General features: G+C 44.7%; 1 protein-coding gene and 1 long non-coding RNA gene across 2 annotated transcripts in view; one reads left to right on the forward strand and one right to left on the reverse strand.

Moving 5' to 3' along the window:
- Window positions 1-2590: 2590 nt before the first annotated feature.
- The window catches only part of LOC121936933, a 74958-nt gene continuing 67697 nt past the window's right edge, over window positions 2591-9851 (reverse strand). The window contains exons 7-8 of the long non-coding RNA XR_006105051.1: window positions 4161-4315; window positions 2591-2709 (exon numbers count right to left, since the gene is read on the reverse strand). This is a non-coding gene — a long non-coding RNA (uncharacterized LOC121936933). The remainder of the gene's footprint in view (window positions 2710-4160; window positions 4316-9851) is intronic.
- Window positions 2702-9851, forward strand: part of MIDN (midnolin) — a 37553-nt gene continuing 30403 nt past the window's right edge. Inside the window, exon 1 of the mRNA XM_042479649.1 lies at window positions 2702-2888. The gene's annotated coding sequence lies outside the window, so the exon portion shown is untranslated. The remainder of the gene's footprint in view (window positions 2889-9851) is intronic.

The following is a 9851-nucleotide window of genomic DNA, read 5'->3' on the forward strand; positions in this document are numbered from 1 at the left end:
TTCCCAAATGCTTGTGTCTTCGGGGTCCCATGTCAGGGGAGAAAAGAGGGATTTGAATTATTTAAATAAATAATAAAGCATGGGCCTAGTTTTAAAACTGTTTGTCTCTTTTAAATAGGGTTGACAGTTCAGGCTTTTACCAGGCCCTGGGTGACCTTGGGTGAGTTGCACTCTCTCTGCCTTGGGAAAAGGCAATGACAAACCTCCTCTGAAGAAATCTTGCCTAGAAAACCTTCTGATAAACCTTTGGGAGTTACCAGAAATTGGAAAGGACTTGAAGGCACACAACAGCAACAATTGCATTTGATGGGACTTGAGCATCCTTAGATTTTGGTATCCACGGGGAGTCCTGGAACCAAACCACAGCAGATACCAAGAACCAACTGTAACAACAACAACATCAACATTAAACCACCTCCTCTACCATTGCCCCATCTCTTTTATACTTCATCTATATCAGGATGTTTTCAGCTCTGCATTCGCAGCCTGTGACTCAAGCGGCTTCCTTGCTAGTTTCTGTTTGACTTTTCTTCTGTTTGACTTTGATTCACCCAAGCCTTTGGGTTGGGCTTCGAAACCCCAACAAAATATTCCGAGCAAAGGCTTGGGGTTGGGTTGAGGGTAAAGGACAGCAAACAGAATATTTCGACCAGGCTCCTGGACCTCTGACAACTGTGCAACAGGGTGTTGCTTTCCTCATGATATACTATTGGGTTAGAAAAATTGTGTCTCTTATATAAAAGGGCAAAATCAAGGTTTGGTTTTTAGAATTGACATATTCCAATACATATAATCTTTCTCTTCCCAGTTGTCTCAGGCAAAAGCAAATGGCTGCAGACTCTCCTAGCTTGTCTTTTCTTCCTCATTAATGATCTTTGTCATCCTGACCACGCCTTGATATGATGTGTCCGGGTGTTCATTTGTGAAATGTTGGCAGGTATATATGCACAGAATGTACAGGAGGACCCAGAAGATGGGATATGGAGGGAGGGAAGGAGTCTGACCATTACTCAGAGCGGACCAAGTCACAGTCAGGTCAGAGACCACACTGGAATCTCTTAGTCAGAGCCCAATGTACGAGGAAAACCTTGTCACCAGTTTGTCCTCATGGCTTTTTGAGTGATGAAGGCTAGTTTGGGTCACCTGGGCCCCAAACACAGTAAGAGATGTCTCAGATTCAGTGGAAACAACAGGAGGATGAGGCATTTTAGGAAGATCCTTTGTAGTTCCCAAGGCACTACAAGTCACCTTGCTTTGGAGGTCTCTTCTCTTCCTCCTTTTGCCTCTAACTCCTTCCTTCTGTGTCTTTGGGGAAATAATGGAACAACAGAGCCTTCTCAGGCTGCATCCACACTGCAGAAAGAATCCAGTTTGACTCCACTTGGACTGCCCTGTCTTAATGTTATGAAATTCTGGGAATTGTTGTTTGTCGTGGCACCAGAGCTCTCTGACAGTGAAGCCTAAATGTCTCACAATACTATAACTCCCAGGGTTCTGTAGCATTGAGCCAGGGCAGTTAAAGCGGTGTTGGGATTATTTCTGCACATCTCTGCCTCTGCCATGGCTCAATGCTATGCAATTGTAGGATTTGTAGTCACATGCCCTCAGCCTTGGGAGAAGGCAAGGGCAAACCTCCTCTGAACAAATCTTGTCAAGAAAACCCTACAATAGGGTTGCCGTAAGTTGGAAATAACCTGAAGGCACACAGTAGACACACACACAGTTTTGTGAGCAATTTTGACTTCTCTGTCAGAGAGCTTTGCTGCCACAACAAACTGCAGATCCCAGGATTCCACAGCATGGCACCAAGCAAGCAGTGTCAAACTGCATTCATTCTGTGGTGTGTCTTTGTCATTGTCTGACTTTTGGCGACTCTATCCTGAGGTTTTCTTAGCAAGATCTGTCCAGTGGAGGTTTGCAAGCTCTGAAGCTGCAGTGTGGCAGGTTCCTAAACAGAAGGCAAACTCCTTTGGCCCTTTAGTTTGCAGCAAAGTCGGCTGAGGGGGAAAGCGGGAGGCAGAGACAGAGACAGAGGAGCCGGGACATTGTCAAAGCAGATGGAAAAGTGGGAAGGCAGAGGATGGGTGAATGTGCCTACCAGATGGGGACTGTTGGGGGGCCTGGGTGCTAGGGATTTAGATCTGTTGTAGGAAAGCTTGGTGGGAAGGGAGGGCACTGCCTGGCACTGAGGGCGAGCTCCTTGGCACCCTCTGCCATGCCTCTGCGTCACTAAGCGCACAGTAATCCCACTGCTGAGTCGGCAAGCTTGGCTGTGCGTCTCTTGGCTGCCTTTTGTTCCTCCTCCCTTCCTTCCCTTCCTCTCCTTTTCTTTCTCTCCTCCCTTTGCTGAGTGGGTGCCTTTCCCTCCTCCTTTCCTTGCCCAATTTTCCTCCTCCTCCTCCTTCTTCTTCTCCTTCCCAAGCCCAGCCCCAGGAGAATGCCTCCCTCCCTGGGTGCGTCTGTGTGGGACAGAAGGAAGAGGAGACCAAAACTTTGTTTTCCAAGCACCTCCCTACCTTAAAGGCTGGCAGTGGGAATCTGTGGCCACCCAGAGCACCAAGGCATACAGTGGCCTCTGGAGAAGGATTAACGCCTAGGGTTTTCTTCCATCTTTCCCCTCTTCTTTCATCCCACCACTAAGAAGGATCTCTGCTTGGTGTTGCCCTTGGTGGCTTCTCCATCTCCATCCATTGGACTTCTTTTCCTCTCCTGTTTGGGAAAAAAGAAAAGAACAACCTTCAGCTGCTTGGAGAGAGAGAGAGAAAGAAAGAGCATCTCTTTTCTTTCCCAGAGAGAAAAATCCCATCCTTTTAGGAAAATCCCATCCCTTTTGGAGAAAAAAAGAGGAAGGCATTCCCAGAGAAGAGGCATCCAAGGAAAGAGATTTGGTGAGTTTTTGTAGTTTTTTTTTTCCAGGCTATGTGGCCATGTTCTAGGAGAGTTTATTTGGTGATTTGGTGAGTCCTACTTTGGTTTGTTTCAGAATGAGGGAGATGTTTCTATGCCAGGGTATTTGTTCCATCCCAAATCTCTTTCTGGGGTGGTTGCCATAGATCTATGGCACTGGGGGAGGCTGGAGCTGGTTTACTCGGGAGTAAAGCCCTGCCCAAGTTGGGATCTCCAGCTTCAGAGCCAAGGGAGGCCCAAGATTTTCATGTAAGAGGAAGGGAGCCTTTCAAACCAGCCAGACAAAGGAGGCACAGCTGAGTGGCCATCCTATTATAGATGCACAACCCTTGGTCCCAATCCTTGGGTACTTACAAGTACCCTCTATGATACTCAGTGGGTTTTACTTTGGAGCAGACATGTAGGCATGTGCCCAGGCAAGTGTGGTTCAGGATGGTGAAACCCACTTTACTTGGGAAGTAAAGTGGATTGGATCTTGTTTTAGTCTCTACTAGATCAGACCCATGGAAATGGATGAAGCTTCTGGGTTCCCGCTTGACATAATGTGATCCCAACCAGTCTCTTTTCCTTGGGTCTGAAAATGGCACCAAGGGCTGACTTTGCCTTGCTGCTAAGGAAACCTGTGTGGCCTTGCTCTGCTAAGAGGTTTAACTGGGCTATAAATTCCCCTTCTTTGTGGCTAGTATTTTCATGTAGGCATGGCCTCCTTTTAAAAAAAAGATAATACCATAGATTATATTTAGGGAGCATATTTGTACAGTATACATATTTGTATATTTCTCTATCTTTGGTTGTCTCAACCCCTGAAATGTAAAAAATAAGCAAATGGGATTGTGGAGGACACATCTGTTGTGGTTGGGGGCCTTGACATTTCTGACCTTATTTGAAAAAAGCATGAATTTATCTTAAAGTGGTCAACTTTCACAATTATGCCAGATTCTTTGTTTGGTCGCAACAGACTTGTTGTGTGCCTTCAAGTCATTCCCAACGAATGGCGACCAATCATGGACTTTTCTTAGCAAGATTTGTTCAGAGAGGGTATGTCTGGGCCTTCCTCTGAGGCTGAGAGAGTGTAACTGGCCCATGGCCACCAAATGGTTTCCATGGCCAAGTACAGGATTCGAACCTTTGGTTTCCAGAGCTGTAGTCCAACGCTCAAACCACTACATGCCAGAATCAATATGTGTGCAGTGCGCTCCAACCCTGACATTCACAGTCACCCAAAGAAGACCCATTATTTCCAAAGGATTTACCTGAGAGTAAAACACACCTAGTGGCATGTCCTCCTCTTGGGCCTGTTTAGTTGTCTCCTCTGGAGTAGATCCCCTTGTGCTCAGTGAGGTGAATGGTCTTCTCAGATGTAGGACAGAAGTGTGGCAGGACTGGAACCTTGAAACAGAGGAATCCACTGCAAAATAAAATAAAATAAAGATTTTTTCCTGTCCTTTTCTGCAAGGACATACACTTTTCAAATCAAGCAATGAAGAGGTGAACCCAAACTTTGGAGGGACCCATCAAGGCACACAAGATACATATTGTCTTCGAGGCTGGTGGCTTTAAAGAGAGGGAAAGAGGACTAGCTAGTGAAGGGAAGAGACTTACACATTCAACAAAGGGTTGTGTGTCCTCCAATATGGATTCCAGGGTAGCTGGGATTGTGTGTGTCTGTTCCTTCCAAAAACCAGCTTAGCCTTTCCTAACTGGGCTTTGCCATTTTAGAAAGGACCAGTAGCCATCCAAGGTGGAAAGATCTAGGAAAGAGTTGCTACGAAATTTTGAAGGAGGAGGGAAAAGTCCTCCAAGCCTTTGCTTTTGTTCACAATCCCCCTCCTCTGAGCATGTGCAGAGTGCCTTTCCTCAACAGGGCTGGAGAGCTGAGGAAAAAAAGGAGCCTTCTATTCCAAACAACCCCAATACACAGAGAGAGGCCTGTGGGTTCTGATAAAAAGGCAACCCTGGGCTGCTGCTTTCCTTGCAGCAGGAGGACTAAAAACCTGTTTCAAAATGGTATCAGGGGGTTAGAAATCATGAAGTCAGTCTAGCTAGGAGCAGAAACAGCAAATTATTCCTCTATCTCGCTTTCTGCCCTATCCATGAGACCCCAGACTGTGAATCTGCCAGACTGAAAAGTCACACAGGGCATTTTACATTGAAAAATAAAATAAAATTTGAAACCCAGAGGCTTTCTTATTCATAATCCATATATGGTGGCACATATAGCATATGCCAAAGGAATTCAATCCAATTTATTTTTTTTCAGCAATTTTTCTTACTCTTAATTATTATTATTTTATTTATTCTCTTGGTACAGGGACTCAAAAGTGGCTCCAAGTAGATCAGTGTAGCCTTGCAATACACCTCCTGTGTCTGGTTTTGCAAAATGATGGTCCCCCTTCTCTTAGAGATCATCCCTGCTGGGGAGGCTATTTGTACATTTCCCTTGCCACCCTGCTACCATGTGGCGAAGTGCCAAGGCAGAGGAGTGTGGGGGAGGATTCCCACCCAAGGCCTGCTCAATATTCTGCCCACGTAAGCAGGGTCCACCCCATCCTTGGTCTCATGCCTCCCACCCCCAGCCTCCTATCCTTCTTTCTCCATTGTTACCACTGCTGTGGCTTCATTCATCCCTTTGCCTCTGCTGGGTTTCTGGTCCAAGGGTTAAGACACTGCAAAGAAGGGTCAATCTGATCCATTTCCCCCCAACTTAATCCAGTTTCTAGGTTTCTAGACCCTCTTTCCCCCTCCAAATATGTGATCAGGGTGAGAGGGCTATAAAGGGAGGCAGAACTGATCAACCAGGGTGCTGTCGGGGTCTGAGCATTGGACTATGACTCGAGATCAGGGGTCAAATCCTGTCTCAGACATAAGATTGTGCCAGCCAAATGCTCATGGGAAGGGACTTTATTTTGTCATTTGCAGAGAAGCTTGACAAAACTTTATTGGGCCAGCCAAATACAAAACAATGCATGTTGCAAGCTTTCAAAGCTTCACTGGCTTCTTAACCTCAAAAGGTGTACACCAACATTTATCTTCACAACAACCCTGTGAGGTAGGTCAGAGTCACAAACCAGTGACGCAGCCAAGAGGATCCAGAGAGCCTTGTGATGGTTGCAAATGTTGAACCCGGGTCCAGCCACACTACACTGGGGCCATCTCTCCCCTATCCCCTTTCCTCAAACCCCACAACTATTGTTCCTTGGCGATGCCCGTCTTTTCACTTTGCCGGCAGAGGGCACACTTGGGTTGCTGACTCATTTTTTAGACCATTCCTGTTCTGTTGGGCAGATATTAATAAATAGGTTATATAGACATCTCAGAAAGTTGATACGAACGAAACCCAAAGGTCCCCTTTTACTAGATCAGGCCATCCAAGTCTCACTCGTCCTCAAACGCCAGTTGGTTAGAAGTTTTTCAGGGGTGCCATCTCTGTCACAAGCCAAGCACCCCATATTTTTAAGGAGGACTCTGGGGACCAGGGTTTGATTTCCTACTTGGCCATGAAGCTTACTGGGTGGCCTTGGGCAAGTCACACTCTCTCAGCCTCAGGGGAAGGCAATGGCAAACCTCCTCTGAACAAACCTTGCCAAGGAAACCCTTTTGTTGCTGTGTACTTTCAAGTCATTTCCAATTTATGGTGACCCTAAAGTGGACCTGCCACAATGTTTTCTTATCGAGATTTGTTCAGAGGGAGTTTGATATTGCTATCCTTTGAGGCTGAGAGAGTGTGACTTGCCCAAGATCACCCAGTGGGTTTCATGGTTGAGCCAGGATTTGAACCTTGGTCTTTAGAGTAATAGTCCAGTGCTCAAACCACTACATCAGAGTCAGAAATGACATGAAGGCACAGAAGAGAAAGATTCGATTGCTTTTGCATCTGAATATTTCTCTTTTTAAAAATATATCAGTTTGCATTTCTCTATCATCCAGTCCATCGACTGGGCAGGAAAGAGCAGAAGGGAATAGGGAATACCTTTGTGGAAAATTCAAAATGAATCACCAGCAGATAAGATCTCTTGAGTTGATCTTTGACTGCACCAATGTAGAGGAAAAGAAATACAGTACAGTAGTTGGATCTTTCCTAATTCCCTTGCAAGGTATTTGCAGTCAAAGGAACTGTAAAGGAGCAGGAGGAAAAACCCTGCAATCTATTAACTGGGTTTTGGGGAAATATGTCCTTAGTACTGATTTGGGTTCCAGATTTCATGTGACAAAAAAGATGCCTCTGGTTTAGGAGATACTGTTGAGAGAGAGTTGCTTTAAGAAACCAAGCAAAGCTTCCAGGTTTAACAGAAGTGCACTTGCTAGCAAGTGGCAAAGAGTCATGTGGAACTCCACAGCTTGCCTATTCTGAGAAGAAAATCTCATGGCAAGTTGGAGAAAAAGACTAAAAGCATGATACCTGTTGTGTTGATTCAGTTTCGGTTGGCCGAACTAGTCCTCAGCGCATATCAGTAGTTGCTTGCCCTTGAAAATGCATAGAGTTAGTCATGCTTGATGTGCAACTCTCACATGCCACAGGTTATGGGACAGGCCTTGAAGCTCTGCAAATTTAGGGCTTGGTTCTGAATTGATGTAGACGCTGGACCCAATCCCCATCCTGGGGCCTCTCCTTTTTTTTGCAAGACTACAATCTTATCTTGCAGTCCCTAGGGACTGAGGAACGCAGTGGGAATTTACTTTTGAGGAAATGAATGAATTCAGGGCAGGAGAAGCCAGAGGTCTGTCATGCCCTCTCATTCCTTCATTATCTTTTTGTAACATCTATTTTGTTAGAAGAATGGGGATTTCTTGTGGGTTTCTTTCTAACCCAAGTGGGGATCAAGCCTGCTGGAACCAATTAGAAATATCACCTCTGATGCCAAAGATGGATAGGGAAGACTATCCTTCCTCCCAGTGGTGCACCAGACTGTGTATGGCCAGAGGCCCTGTTTCTCAGGAGTCCACCTGCAGTACCTTAACCGAAGAGATTTAGGGGTCAGGTCTTGATGGATCATGGATGGCAGAGGCAATGATGTCCCATGAGACTCCATACATGTGAACAAAGAGGGTGTGCAAAGGAAGGAGGAGACAGAGAAAGGAATCTGTTTGGAGTTGCCAGATGTCTGCCGAAAAAGACTTGTAATTATAAATACCCCTTGTAGCTCCAGGGCAGATGTGAAATATGTCAAGAATTTTTGAGCTGCTCTATGAAAAGCAGAGAGGAAGTGTTTCCCCTCTGGGGGCAATTTTCCTACTCTGATTTCTCTTTAAAACACTGTTGTTGTTGTTTTAAATTCAATTTTAAATTATCTTCCCCCCCCCCACCTAAAAACATTGCTGTTTTTTGTTGTTAGTATTTCAAGATTTGCAGGTTTCTAGTCTGGTCTGTGCAGAAGCTCCTCCTGGGCTATTTTTTTCCAGGTTTCTAGTCCCTTGTGTTGTGAGGATGGTAGCGACGCTGCAGCTAAAGCTTATAAAACTGTACTGAAGACAGGATGGTTTAAGGTATATACTCATGTATAAGTCTAGAAATTTTAGTCAAAAAATTGACCTCAAAAACCTGAGTCGATTTAACCAAGGGTGAATGTATGTGCTGTACTTTAACTCTTATTTAAAAAGGAGTCATGCCCTAGTGAAAAGCAAGAGCACAATCTGTCCTGGAAGCATTGACTTCTATTCTCTCATCCATCCAGCCTTGAGCACCAACAGTTGTGCCTGCTGACACGTTGTAAGTTGTTTGGCATTGTTTTCCTTGCTTCATCCTTTAAATCCTTTGTCATATTGGCCCTAAGTTTTACCCTCAACTTAGGGTCATATCAAATTCCATCAATTTGGACCCAAAACTTACCCACGACTTATACATGAGGTTGACTTATAGTCGAGTATATACGGTATATACTATTATTGTCAGTTGGGTTTGATTCAGCCTACTCTATAGAGTAACAGTGCAATGCAGGCTGTAAGGGCAGAGCTGCCTTGTTGGGTACCCAAAGAGAGAGCATTCAGGCCCCGCGAAATGACAACTCCCATCACCGCTAACTATTGAACATGCTGGCTGGGGATGATAGGAGTGGTAGTCCAATTTGAGGGCCATGGGTCCCCATTTCTCAGGTGAAACATCTTGCACAGGCAAGGCACAACCTTGTCTTTGTCTACATGGAAGTAAGAACCATTGGTCAGTAATTCAGGATTGCAATCTAAGGTAGCTATGCATATTTATTTGTTTGTTTATTTATAGTATTTATACCCTGCTCTTCAGCCCTAAAGGTGTGTGTGTGTGTATGTGTACACACACACACACCAACTATATATAGAAATACACACACACATCTATGTGTATGTGTGCATTCACTCTCTATATAGGTAGATAGATAATCTATATACACACCATACATCCATATCTGTCTATAGAATAGATATTTATTGGAATGATGAATACCCAGAACTTCATTCATAAATTAGCCAGACATTTTGGCTTCTGCCTCCTTCATTTGCTCCAAACAAAACTTTGTGTCTGTATACAGGATAACAATTAAGTTCTGTATGTTAATAACTGTAAAGTATGTGTATGTATCTATTGTTGCGTTAACTGCCCTCCACCCTGTGGATGATATATATTGTATAGAGATAATATAGGTATCAATGGGCCTGAACAGACAGGCCAAAATAAAGCTGCTTTGGGTCACTTTGGAGGTATGCTGTTTAAATACTGCATGCGTCCTAAGATTCCAGAAGCTTTGGTGTGGCTTCTGGCCTATTAGGATGCATGCATCCTTTAAACAGCATACCTCCAAAGTGACCCAAAGCAGCTTTATTTTGGCCTGTCTGTTCAAGCCCAGAGCCAGAGTGACATGTTATCACCCATCATCCATCATCTATCTATCCATCGACGGATTTGTCATTTATCTGAGAAGTGTGGTATAGTGGTTTGAGCATTGGACTATGACTCTGGAGACAGGGTTTGA

This window comes from Sceloporus undulatus, chromosome 7, assembly GCF_019175285.1.
Source record: "Sceloporus undulatus isolate JIND9_A2432 ecotype Alabama chromosome 7, SceUnd_v1.1, whole genome shotgun sequence".
In the NCBI taxonomy this organism is placed as follows: Eukaryota; Metazoa; Chordata; class Lepidosauria; order Squamata; family Phrynosomatidae; genus Sceloporus; species Sceloporus undulatus.